This window comes from Silene latifolia, chromosome 6 (assembly GCF_048544455.1).
Source record: "Silene latifolia isolate original U9 population chromosome 6, ASM4854445v1, whole genome shotgun sequence".
NCBI classification, from domain to species: Eukaryota; Viridiplantae; Streptophyta; class Magnoliopsida; order Caryophyllales; family Caryophyllaceae; genus Silene; species Silene latifolia.
Genome location: NC_133531.1, coordinates 114,633,216 through 114,647,988, shown reverse-complemented (window position 1 = coordinate 114,647,988; position 14,773 = coordinate 114,633,216). Strand labels below are relative to the sequence as shown.

At 34.2% G+C, this 14,773-nt stretch overlaps 1 long non-coding RNA gene across 1 annotated transcript; it reads right to left on the bottom strand.

The window, feature by feature from the left end:
• Positions 1–241: 241 nt before the first annotated feature.
• On the bottom strand, positions 242–2,132 carry LOC141658917 (uncharacterized). The gene is made up of 3 exons (XR_012549523.1): positions 1,508–2,132; positions 1,259–1,418; positions 242–610 (listed from the first exon to the last, which is right to left on the bottom strand). It is a non-coding gene; the product is annotated as an uncharacterized LOC141658917 (long non-coding RNA).
• Between the last annotated feature and the right edge of the window lie 12,641 nt (positions 2,133–14,773).

Here is a 14,773-nt window from a genome sequence, read left to right as displayed (position 1 = left end):
TGCATAGTAGAGGGAAAAGTCAACAAATTGACTTTTTAAATTAATGGATAGCCGTCACAAAACCTGTAATTTCCGTTGCAAACACAAATGCATTGACTTTTTTAATTAATGGATAGTTTGTCACAAAACCCGTAATTTCGTTGCAAACACAAATGGGAGATTCAAGCATTCCTGCATCCATTCCTCCATTTCGTTACGATATCAAACAATTAAACAATAAACTTTAAAGAAGCCAACAATATAGAAACTTGGAATTGTTCATTTAGCAAATTTAAAAGAGTACATACATTGAAAACATCCTCAAAAAAAATCCATACGTAATTTGCTAAGCAATTTCGTTGTCTAGCTATTATGGAGTAATCTAGCTAATTAGTTGGGATTGATGTCGAGTTGCCACTTCCACCATCATCATTCGGACTGTCTTGAGCTGATTTTTTTTCCCTTCTTCGGACTGTCTATCAAATAGCAATTCAGCATGGAGTGCATCACCCATCCATTTCGGCTGCTTCTTTACGGCCCGACAAACCATGGTCCTTAGCCGTGTTTTGAAGAGTTTGGTAAAAGCAGCTCTAACTTGGTCTTTCTCATCTTTAGGATAATCCACTTTGCTCTGTTTATTCAAAAATAGAGAACTTACCATCATCGAAAAATAGAGAACTTACCATCATTCAAAAATAGAGAACTTAATTGATAGCTTTAGTTTCTTAACATTTGTGTCTGAAATAATATTTTCAGACTATGGCCACTTAGCTTATATGGAGTTTTAGTATATGTTCATCTTTTCATTACAACAGTTCATCTTTTATACTACTCAAAAGTTCATCTTTTGATTACAATGCCCATTGAATTTTGGGAGCAATATACATCAAACTAAAATACGTTGAGGGTATCAATTTTTTTAGGACACAACAATTAACTTAAAAATCGTGAGAAACTTAACATGTAATTGGGATTATTGTCCAAACTCCGCAGACTTGGTTCATCTTTGCGAACCGCTGCCTCTAATGCTCTTGTAAACAAATGTAAAGATATATTGAAAGCAACAATAACTAAAAAACAAAATTAATAAATCAAAAATATAAAATCTAAAAGGTATTGTATAATTACAATATGACTGACTATACACGTGTATGGTTACACGGGCTTATATATGAGCTTTCATAGAAACATTATGTCAAAAGACCATTAATAAGCATCATGCATGAAAAGACCATCACTTAGGAACAAATTAACAAAATAAGGAGTTAACATTTTTTACCTCGAAAGATTGAATGGTGACAAAATATCATGGGAGAAGAATGCATCGCAAATGAAATTATATGGAGATCTAATGCTACCCTTTTCTTTAGGATAACCTTTATGTATCCAATTCCCTAGTCTTCCTTACTCGCCTTAAATTATTTCCCAGTACTAAAAACCTGCAAAAAGAAAGAGCGTCGATACGACAGAGCCATGATCACTATAAAACCTAATAAACTCTTATTTTATTTTATTCAGAAGTGCTTACCGTAAGAGTAAAAGTTCTAGTACAATCAAGATTAGGTCACAAAAAAGCTGAGCACAACCTGCCGATCCGATCCGTGTCAATGATACACAATCCTAAAAACAAAAATACATTCCAACTAAAGGTTCCATTACAAATGTCAAATGATTTGTTGTTTAAAGTAGTGTTTGTTAAAGCATCCCCCCACAATCGGAGTTCCTAAGTTCTATGAAACTCTATTATAGCAAACAACTGCTTAACAAACACGATTGCTTTCAAAAGCAACAACAACAATAACAACATGAGAACTTTAGTCTCAAAATGATTCGAAGACGGCTAATTAGATAAAAATGAATTGACACCATACTTGTTGACATATTATACAACAATTACACAAAATGACATATACATGTATATTAGCAATAACATTGAAACATTAGTAATATAGCTGAATTGTGGCCAGTTAGGAACGAATCATCCGTTTAGTGTAGCACAACTAACAAAAGAGCAAGTGTTCAAGATCTCAATGCCCCAAAAAGTATAAACCCTAATTAAATGTTACTGTAAATAGATGAAATGGAAAGATGGAAGAATATTAAGAAATATCATATATCCAACTGGTTAATTGAAACAAACAATGAAACATAACATACGAGTATGGATGATGCAATACACTGGAAACTCGATCATCCCACGTTCGTCCTAAATTTTCCTTGTTGTATTCTGTAGCAAATTATGAGAAGCGAAGCATTAATCCGTCTTACCGCCATTGAATCATTTCTTCATATTTGATACTTAGAGGTGCTAGTATCGATAACCTTTACTTTTCATATTCCAAGATTTTTCAAATATGACGTATGGAAAAGGCAAAAGAGCAAATTTGTGGGGAAAAAGATGGAGGACAAAATGTTGAGGGTTTGAGGCATAGGTGAAAATTAAAATAAGAAAGAATGAGAGGATAATAGCAGGCGGCTTAAAAAAGGGATATTGGTTTACACATGTTTTAGGGTTAGACTCCAATAAGCGGGAAAATTTTTCATGTCGACGTGACACGTGTTCAGCAATATGTTTAGTGGTTCTTGTATTATCTACCTAGTATAAAAGTTAGGTTTTTCTTTTGATTCCTATTGGTTCCTTATATTCAGCAGTGGTGGGCCCCTACAAATTTTTGGGGAATTAATTACTCTCTCTCCACAATTTAGGGTCTCATCAACTATGAAAACTTATAATCAATACAATACAAAATAATTCAAAATATTAAAAAATAATAAATTACAAAATAATAAGAAAAAGACTACAAATATTGAAACTATTGGGAAAAAAATGGGTAAATTGTAGATACGTAAAAAACGCAACAAATATATTCTAAAAAAAAAAATAGAAGATGACATCAAATAATAAGACCCAAAATAATTATAAACGAGTAAAGTTTTTGGAAATTAATTATGACAAATAACTAAAATAGTACTTAGTTTAAAACATTTTTAAAAAATTAATAATTAAAAAAGAATGAAAAGTCGTTTAAACAAACTCACTACGATTAACAAGAAAATTTGAGGAAAAAAAATTAGGGATGCCTTGAATGCTAATAAAAGAAAATGACCTATAAAATTAAAGAAGAGAAAGACAAAAATAATTTTGTTAGCAAATAAGGAGATGGATATATAATAAAATAACTAAAAATAATCCAGAAAAAAATAAGAAGGGTATATTCTAAAAAAGCTATGCAAAACTTTATATTAAATTGAAAGATGTAAATGAAAATTAACCGTTATAAAATGGCTAATGATCGAAAGGCATGAAATTAATATACCACGTTATCACTTATCAATGGTGGTGGCTTTTAATTTTTATACAAAAATAAGAGGAGGAAGTGATATGAGGGAGATGACTAAATGAGGTATTAATGTTTGGGAGAGAGAGGGGTTATGTTAGTGTAGGAGGCGGAAGTATAAGGTTAGTTAGTATTAGGAGAATAGAAGAGGTTGGGTACTTGGAGTCATATTGGAGTCTTAATGGAATAATGGGTTAGTTTGATGAGTTGTTTTTGGCTCATCTAATTTTGTTTAGATTTGGGCTCATATTTTGTTATTGGATCTTAAGATTAAGACGGCTTTATCAAAATACAAATTATAGAATAAGAAGGGTAGTAAGAAAGTCAATATTTGTAGCTATTTATCAATGGGACTGTCTTACGGTGTGCGACCGTCTCATGCAATAACTACTGAAAAGTTATTATTATTATTATTATTATTATTATTATTATTATTATTATTATTATTATTATTATTATTATTATTATTATTATTATTATTATTATTATTATTACAGTATTATTATTATTATTATTATTATTATCCTATGTCACTAACATTATTATCCGATACGCTTTTACCTAACTAATGAAATTTGAAATTATCTAATATGGAACACATATGTGTATTAACTGTATTACGTCTAATTATATTTATATTAATTAATATAACATATTTCGTATATTATAATCTTAAAACCGTGCATTTTCTGCACAGGCATAAAACTAGTAGTTATATATAGATATAGATAGATAGATATAGATTGTAGGAGTTTAACCAATATGCAACGGATAGGCATTACAAAATCCGTTGCATAAATTAACCAGCTTTAAATTTATTAGGCGGGTAAATAGATATGACGCATATCCGTTGCAAATTTTCATTAAGCCGTTACATAATTTAATATCCGTTGCAAATTTTTATTTAGCCGTTGCATAATTTAATATCCGTTGCAAATATAATAATATCTGTTGCAAGTAATACTTAGCAACGGCTTATACAGTTCGTTGCAATTAGTCCGTTGCAAAACATCATGATTTGTCAGGATTTGGTCAAACTGTATAATAGACAAGCCTGCTCTTCAAGATGTATGTTTAAAATGGATCTTATGAAGGCTTATGACTCTGTCAGCTGGAGGTTTCTGGGAGATATCCTTACTGCCTTCAATTTTCCTGAACAGTTCAAAAATCTAGTGATGGAGTGTGTTACAAGTGCTGCTTTCAGTCTAGCTATTAATGGAGAAACGTTTGGTTTTTTTCATGGCAAAAGGGGATTAAGGCAGGGAGATCCCATCTCCCCTCTTTTATTTACCTTATGCATAGAATACTTAAGCAGAATTTTGGCTTGTGCTACTGAAAAGATGCAATTTAATTATCACCCTCTTTGCAAACAAATTAAGCTTACTCATCTGATGTTTGCAGATGATTTGTTGATGTTTTGTAAAGGAAATGCTCACTCCATGGTGCTGTTGCTAAGGGCCTTTTTCTGCTTTCTCTAATGCCTCTGGATTGAAGATGAATCCTCAGAAATCTTGTGCATATTTTAATGGGGTGCAAAGTGGCCTGAAGCAGGAAATATTATCTATATCAAGGTTCTTAGAGGGTACTTTACCTTTTAAGTACCTTGGTGTTCCTATTACAGCTGGAAGATTGAAAATCAAAGATTGTGCAAGTCTGATTGATAAAATTGTGAGTAGAGTAAGGAGTCTTGGTGCTAAGAAATTATCCTTTGCTGGTAGACTTACTCTAGAAAGCTCTGTATTATCAACAATGCATACGTATTGGGCTTCTATGTTTGTGCTGCCTTAAGGTGTTATTAAAAGAGTGGATGCTATTTGTAGAAATTTTCTATGGGAAGGTGGTGTTGAATATAATAAGGCACCATTGCTTGCTTGGCAGAAGGTCTGTTCTCCTAAGAAGGAGGGAGGACTGGGACTGAAATGGAGTGAAACATGGAATATTGCTAATGTTGGCAAGCTTACATGGTGGGTTGCAACCAGACCTGATAAGTTGTGGGTCCAGTGGGTCCACCATGTGTATATGAAAGCTAGTCCTTGGTCTGATTATACTCCCTCTACTGATGTCAGCTGGCACTGGAGGAAGGTTTGTCAGGTGAGGGACATAGTTAAGCAAGGTTTTCTGAATGATGGGAATGTTGAAAGCTATACTGTTAAGGGTTGCTATAATTGGTTAAGGGGAAGGAATGATGAAGTCACTTGGTATAAGTTTGTCTGGTGTACTATAGCTGCCCCTAAACATGCGTTCATTGCTTGGTTAGTTTCACAACAGGCTTTGAGGATGAAGGACAGATTGTATGTTTACAAGGTTGTAGATTATAATCTTTGCTGCTTGTGTGCTATGGCTATTGAGAGCCATACTCATGTGTTCCAGGATTGTCCATATACTTTGCAGGTGATGAATTTGGTTACTACTTCGTTAGGAGCTTCTTTTAGCTCTGGAAATGTGCTTCAATTGATTAAGAGGAGGAGATGGAGTAGCCTGAGAAAGAAAGTCACCAGTGCTGCTATAATTGCAGTATGGTACTATGTGTGGATACAAAGGAATGAAGCTTGGGTCCATCATCGATTGGTTTGTCCGTCCCTGGTGGCTAGGCAGATTGCTACTTCTCTCCGTAATAGATTCCATACATGTTGTAACAAGCCTATTCCTTCTAGGGATAGACTTTGGTTAAGTAAGGTGCGCTTGATGTAAACATTAGCACAAATATGATCGAAATTTGTATGTATTGTTGATTATCAATGAAAAGCTGACATTTTAGCAAAAAAAAAAACATGGGATTGATTCATGCTTAATCTAATATGTTTTCATAATCAAATTGCTTGCTTGTTGTGATGTCAACTTTATGCACATGTTATGTTTGATGAAATGCTAAGCCTATGAATCCTTGCATTTTTACCATCTCTTATCTACTCAACTTGACTTGTAAGATATAAACCAACTCGAGTCTTGTTAGACCATGCATAAAAGTTGAATAGGAGGAAAGTAAGTCGACTTGTAGGTGTTGTACAATCTAATCGATTCGGCTCCGGGACCCAACCCTTCCTATGAACCGTAAGACATAAACCAACTCGGTTCCCCCACAACACTAATTGCTTGCATATAATAGTAAACATGTTTGTATGATCAAAACCATGAATCCCCTATGACCCCATGATATTCTAGCACTTTTAATCAATTGTTTACATCCTTCCTTTTATTGCTTGTTTTACCTTATTGTTTGCATTAGTCTAGACACAACTACAAACCCAAACAAATTGTGACACTAGCATAAATTGAGATAGATAGACTTAGAACCCAAAGCACACCGTCCCATGGATCGACCTCGACTCACCGCTAACTAGTTGTTTGTTGAGTATTATAAATGTGTTTTGATTGGGCGTACAACGACACGGCCACGTCAACAACATTGGTGCATGAACCACTATCAATAATTAGATTGCAAATTTTAGTATGTACCTTGCAACGAGTGTGAAATATTTGCTCCCTTTGTTCAGTTTCAACCAGAGTTGTTTCCACATGAAGATTACGAATTACCAAACACTCCTCTTCACTTAACGGATCAACATCATGGGACACGCCTTCTTCTTCGTTCTCCTCAATATCAGACAATTCTGTGGACTGTTCAGTTTGAACGAATTCTGGAACCATGTTGTGCAATTATTGAGCGGTGAGTGCTCGCTTTTGTGGACATTCATTAGCTATGTGTCCATAGCCTTGGCATTTAAAACATCGTCTCAATGAGTTACCTTAAGGCTCCACCTTACCCTTACCTTTGTCTTTCACCTCTTCTTTCACAACTTCCTTTGGCTTGTTCGTTGTTCATTTAGAATAAGAACTCGAGCCAGAATTTGATCCTCTTGAATAAGTATAGGATTTTCTTGTTTTGTCTTGCTTTTTAAATTTTAGAGCCAATCTACAACCATCATCAAATCCATTGTAAATCTGAACTTTAACTTGACTAGCAATCGAGGGCGTGAGACCCTTGATAAATCTTGAAACTTTAAGCTCTTCCTTCTCTTAAAGATCACAATCATCATTCTATCGAATTCTTTAATATACTCGGCCACGGACAGATTTTCTTGTGATAAAGATTGCAACTTTAGGTAATTTTCTTGCTCATAGTCTCTTGGTAAGAATCTCCTCATAAGATGCTTCTTTAGTTTCTCCCAAGTATCAATCTTGCTCTTCTTATCTAGCTTTCTCTGTTTTTTCAAATTTTCATACCACAATGATGCATATTTAGTGAGTTGTAGAATAGCTACCTTGAATTGTTTGTGCTCATCATACTCCTTGTACTCAAAAACTCGTTCAGCTTGCCTAATCCAATCCAAAAACTTCCGGGATCCAAATCTCCATTGAAATCAGGTATGTCAAGCTTTAGACCTCGATCATCATCTTTCTTGTTTTCCTTTTTTGGCTTGAAAATCGCATTATTAGAATCTGATCCACGAGACCTACTATGACTTGGACTTCGTTCTCTACCTCGTCCAACTGGAAGGTTCTTCATCATATACTTTAACTCGGCCATAGCTTGCTTCATCTCATCTAACTGTCCTTGAAACGAGCTCGTAACGTCATCACCAATGCCCTTGCTGGAATCGGCATCTCCTGGCATCTCCACTACCCAAGATTAACTTGTTAAGAAATAAATTAATTACCTCTCTCTGATACCAATTTGATGTAAGATCTACTCGGATTTAAGGATTCGAACAGTACGTAGGACTGTTCGGTTTGTGTTGTAAAATACGCAGCGGAAATTAAACTGTTTATTTGATTTTTATATGTTTTTGAACGAAAATTTAAAAGGATATAACGTGATCACTCTCTCCTCCCTCGCAAGGAACTTGATTGCAATGCACGACTGGTTTTTGTGACTCTCACCTCGCAAGGATCAACTCACACTCTAATCTCTCCCTCGCAAGAAATAAATAAGACACTCAAAGCTCGCAAGCAATAAGCAACAAGAAAACTTGAATTAATTCTCAAACTCAATGTGTTTTTTAAAAGTTGAATACATAAGACACCTATTTATACTAAATAAAAAACGATCTCCCTTCCCTAGACTCCCCTAAATTGTCCTAAACTGATTAAGGAAACCGACCCATAGTATGGCAAATTGCCTTATTACAATCCTGCTAAGATAAGGAAAGAAACAATAAGGAAATAACAATACTACCTTAAATTTATTGACTAGAATTAGGAAAGCAAAAATAAGGAAACTAATAATCTTAGAGCCTCCATCAGCACCGACCTAGGCAGCCCTCGGTTTGTGTGTTGGTTAGACCGACACCAACCCGTCTCCATTGCTTCTCCATGCTATCATATTCACGATACTTGAGCCCATTTTGAAACTTTCATAAATGTGAGTTACATTTCGACTAATCAAGACTTCATTTTCATTTTCTTCAAGTGCTCCTGCATCATAGGCAGCAGGAATGGCGGGTGTTGAGGTCGTGGCAGTGGCAGTATGGGCTTGAGGAAAGGAAGTGTGAGGGCGTGGTGGTGGTTTGTGAAAGATAAGGTGAGGGAACGTTTTCTTGAAGTCTTCACAGTTGGACAGGTAGTGACCTTGGTAACGGCACCACTGACAGGTTCCTTTGAAGGGAGTGTCAGAGGGTGTGTTGGGTGTGGGAAGGAGAGGTGGGGCTTTGGAGGAGGCAGGGGAGGAACGGTGGTAAGGGGGACGAAAGGAGGCAGCATGAACCGTGGTAGGGAGGGAAATTGAGGAGGAGGAGGAGGAGTGGGCAATATTGAGGTCATGGTTGATAAGCTTCTCATGGAAAGCTTCAAAGGAGATGGGAGTGTCTCGGGCGTGCACAACTTCTATAACAGGTTGATAAGTTTTATAGTCGAGGCCGCGAAGGACCTTATCAACTACATCTTCAGCATCCATGGTCTTGCCTAAGAGGGTAACTTCAGTGACACAAGTATTGATATCTTGCATATAATCCGTCACAGATTGATCGGTTTTGCTAATGCTATTAAGACGGTTCTTGATTTGGAGAAGATTACCCTGAGAGGGGTTAGCATAGGTCTTCTCAAGGATAGTCCATACATCGCAAGACGTAGTGGCCTTGAGACACAAGAGGGGTAAGCGAGGTGTGGAGAGTGCCAAGGAGAGCCCCTTTGATAAGGCTATCCTGACGATTCCATGTCGCATGGGCGGGATTCGGTGCAACTTTTGAGTCCGCACCAGTGATTGTTTCGAGTGGTAGAGGATGGGTTCCACTGACAAATTTGAGCAAGTCGAAGCCAAAGAGTATGTCACCAACTTGCGTTTTATAGGACTTATAAGTTTGAGGGGTGAGTTGGGTACAGGAGGTGAAATTGATAAGGATGAAAGGGGAGTTGGGTTCTTGAGGATTGGGGAAGAAGACACCAGACGTTGCCATGAAGAACAAAGAGAAGGGTTTTGAAAAAAAATTAAGGATCAAGGCTTGATACCATGTAAAGAATTAAGAGAATTTGGTAAAATGATTGCTTGATCTTTCATTAACCATAATGTCGATATATATACACAATACAGGAAACTCTAACCTTGGAGAATAAGCTAGCTATAATTATCTAAGGAAATACAAAGATTATAAAGACTAAAATACAAGATTACAATAACAAAGAGATAAGGAAAATATTTACAAGATAATTACGTAATATCTTTAACAGTTTGGTGGTTGGTTGTCAAACCTGACAAGTTATAATGGGTGTTATGGGTCAATCACATTTACTTGAACGGAGAACACTGGCACAATAATCAACCATCCTCTAATGCCAGTTGGCATTGGAGGAAAATCTTTTAAGTAAGAGATGTTATTAAGGAAGGGTTTGTAGCTAATGAGTTGACTGTTAGCAATGGTAACTACACTGTCAGCATTTGCTACAGATGGCAGAGGGAACCTCATCCTAAGGTAGATTGACATTGGAATGTATGGAATTCAACTGGAATTCCTAAGCATAAGTTTATCAGCTGGCTTATTATGCATAATGGAATGATGCTCAAGGATAGACTCCTGAGATTTGCTATCTCCTTTAATGACTTCTGCTGTTTGTATGGGTTGCACTCTGAGACCCATACACACTTATTCTCTGAGCGCATTGTAATACCCGTCATTTTTCTAATTTGATTTCGTAAACGCATTTCTTTTTCGGCTACGGTTTAATTGGTATGACTCGAAATTTATTCTCGAGCCATTTATGTTATTCCTTTGAAGGGTTTTTTGACAAAAACTACCTTATATTTAGGTGTATTTGTAAAAATACTACCTTATATTATTTTTTTTGTTTTCAACTACCTTTGTTTTCTTTATTTTTGGTCAATAACTACCTACGCTAAGAATCTAGACATATTTGGTCTATTTTCCGGCTTTAACATATCTCACATGACTCTTTTATGTTTTAATCTTACTAAGGCCCGATTTTGGGAAGTCATAAAGTACTTACACTAAACTTTAGTAGATGTTTGTAGTTATTATTGAAATGTGAAATTTATTAATTTTGCTTAACTGAAGTTAAATTTTGGTTTGGACGCAGTTGATCATTGTTGTTTGATGTTAAGAAAGTCATGTGAGATAGGTTAATCTCACTAAATCGATCAAATCTCGCCATATTTTCAGCGTAGGTAGTTTTTGACCAAAAAATTAGAAAAAAAAGGTAGTCTAAAACAAGAAAAATAATATAAGGTAGTTTTTTTTATAAATACCCCTAAATATAAGGTAGTTTTTGACAAAAAAACCTCCTTTGAATTCTTTTTATCTCGAATATTCTTTTATTCTCGAGATTTATTATTAATTCTATTTATTTCCGCCTTACTTTATTTAATTCTATCCCGAGTTAATTTGTTGGGCTTCGGAATTTGTTTCTTTTGAGCTCTTTTTATTCTTATTTAAATGGAAAGATATTTTTGGTTGTTTAAACAGCCATTTTAGCAAGTCAACTTAAAACTTTTAAGAAGAAATTATTTCTTATTTTAGTCTCTTATAAACTCTACCTTTTGTGTTAGGTTTTCATTCAAACAAAACCAAAAAAAAAGGAACGGCTGAAACCTAATGCTTCTGCCGCTGCTTGTGTTTCTATATAATTTACGTACGTGCTTTGCCTTCTTGCTTCTTTATTTTCGTTTTACAAATTATTCTACGTACGTGCTTGCCATCTTGCTTCTTTATTCGGATCGACCTTCTCCCATCATCCGTTCATCCTATTCCAAGGGATTTCGCGACAATCCACACGAGGACGAGTACTTGAGTAATTTGGATAGCGATTAAAGTAACTTCGACGTTACTCGATATTACATCGATTTAATTGTTGTAGTTGTATTTATTATTGGATTTTTAATGTTTTATGATGATTTATTGATACATATGATTTTCGAAATCTTTAATTTTCTGATCTCTTGATATCCATAACTTTATTTTGTCAATAGGGAATTTATTTTGGTTGATTTACAAGTTTTATGATCAAATCGATTATTATAATAAAAAGATAGTATAAATTCGTTTTTATGATTTCCATGTGCTGTAAATTATTTTTCTGGGTTAAATGATAGATTTTAAGATACTATGAATTTTCGTGGTAATTGTTTTGGAATTTTTGTATTTATTTCGTAATTTAAAGTATTGATGCAGTTTCTGCGATTATAGCTATTCTGGTCGGTTTTAATTATGTTAAAAATACTAAATCAAATTATAAATTCGCAAAATTTTAATATGTGGCAGAGACATGGAGTACTAGATTGTGTATAAAATTTTAGGTCTTAAATCATTATTTTCGATTTATGGTGTATTTTACAAGTTTGATGAAAACCGTTGTTAAATCTGTCAAATATGTTCGTCTGTTTTTAAAAATCATATCACCTGTTTTTGTTTCGCATTTGCAAAAGTGTAATGAATAGAATCCTATTATTTCTAAGTCTAGAATCTACATATAAATTTTCATAAATTTTCAATGTATGGTTTGCTCAGAAACAATTATTTATTAACAGCTCGCCTGTAAACTGCGAATCTGTCATCAGTCAAAAGAATAATTCTTAAACTGACTTTTCCTTATGCTCCGATGGCTAATAGTTTTCTCACATAAACTTTATAATGTCTAGTTATATTTAAAAATATTTCTTGCTATAAAATATTTTCTAATAATGGATTTATAAATTAAAACATTTTGGGTGTCATTTTCTGACAGTTTCTAAAAATGAATTTTTAGACCCCTGATACTTTCGTAATTTAAAGTTGGTCAACAAATGAAAGTTGTAGCTAAAAGCTACAGGAAATCATGAAAATTGGTCTTGTATCATTTCGATTTTTCTGTAATTAATTATGAATTTTACAATACTGTTGTTCAATTTTATAAACTAATATAGAACTCCGTCTCACTAAAGCCTAAGTAATAAGTCTTTACCAAATTACCTTAAGTCAAAGGATGGTCTTTAAAGTTTAATTTCAGTAACTTAATTTATTCAAAGTCCTTAAATAAATTTTATACTTTAGGATTTAAGTTTAAGTTTTCTAATTCGAAGAAAATAAAAGTGTAGTTCACTTACGAACCACAATGAATAATATACTATCCTTGGGATATTTTTAAGTTTGGAATAATGAAAGTAAAAGCAAAGAACAATAAACTAAGGCATACGGTTTTACTAAAACAGCTATATGGTTGGGTATCCTGCGGGCGGTACAGATCGTCGTAGAGTCATGTACATGTACTTAGACTAGGACTTCGCACTGCGTGGTTAGTCGTGTCCTATTATAGTTTGTTGTCTAGTTAGCGAGCTTGAGTTGGTCATCTTAGCGTGACACTGGGTTCCCGAAACTAGTGTAAGATGTCGCGGTGTCAAGGAGTATAGCTAAAGTGAATATCTAGCCTGAACTAAATTATTTACATTCTGTCTTTTGAATATTTTGTTTTTAAGCATGCAGCACGTTAGTTTTAACGTGATTTGGTAATCATATTTTTGTCACTTATGTTTTATAACATTTCATTTTACTTTCATATATTATCTGCTTCTATAATAATTATATCATGTGATATGGCTGGGAGAACGTCGAGTTACTCCCCACTGATTGTGGCTGTTATGTTTATAACATGACAGGTGTTAGCTTTGCTGGGGATTTCTGTGTGAGCTAGCGAGTAGTTTGCAGATCCTACTCTGTTTTTCTGCTTTCTTTTATGGTTTAGTCTTGAACACTTTTGGAGGTTTCTTTATTTTCGCCATTTTTATAAAAGTGGCATTTGTTTAGACTTGACCATTTAATTTTATCCTTGAGAATTTTATACATTCTCAATTTATAACAGTTAGAACTTTTATCTTGGTGTATTTAATCCCATTCGACAGTATTTCCGCCACTGTTTTGCACTAGATTTTATAGGAGATTACAGCATTTACAGTCAAAAAATTTATCAGGCGCTGACTGAATGCCTAGGATGTGTGGTACAAGGACCAACATAATTGTTGTTGATTAATGGTAAAAGACTGTCAAAACAGAAAAAAAAAAAAAAAATTGGTTGTGAATGTTGTCTTTCTTGCATCCTGGTATCTTATCTGGAAGCAACGAAGCTCGTCCGAATTTAAGACTATGGTAGCCTGTGAGAGTAATTGAAGTTGCCAAAGATATGATGAAGAATCGGCTGGGGAATGGTATGCAAACTGGACTTAGGTTAGGTGATAGATAATGGTTAGAGAGGCTGCAACTCTTGTAATTTATTTTGCACTGGTATTTCCTTGAAATTGTGATGTAAATGCTTGCACTAATTACAAATAAAAAGCTTACCCTTTAACAAAATAAAAAACATAATATTTTTCTAAATCGACAAATATTAATGAGCAAAAATCATAACTTCATTATGTAAAAAAGTTTAAAAAATGATACTATAATTTTTCTATTTCTTTATTTTAGTTTTCCTATTTTCTAAAAATAAAATAAAATTGAATCTATAGGTACAGTCCGGATTTCAACCATGTAATCTATATCCAGATCCGTTTCTACATATATGGATCATTCCATATCCGTATCCACTTAATCTAAATTCAACTCGTAGGATTTGAATCCCAAGATCTCACCCACAATTACACAAGTAGCAAATAGAAAACACAAAATCTTATTTAAGATGGATATATCCGTCTTAATTAAGTTTAAGACGAGTGAATTATATTGGCCTATTAGGAATAAGACAAACAGAATTTACGAGGAATAACATGACATTTGTCTTACATGTACAAATAAAATGATATTTAACTCATTTTAATGTTAAACGGATATAAGGGAGACTAATTCGAAACACAAAATCTCATTATAGACAGCACATATCCGTCTATAAATAAAGACGGACCAAATACAATACCACACTTCTGATAAGACAACAACAAGTGGGGTGATGGGGGCAAAAAATGTCACCACTTTTAAACTATTTGACCCGTCTTTAACTATAGACGAATATATTTATTTATAGCAAGCCTGGCTGAATTCGAA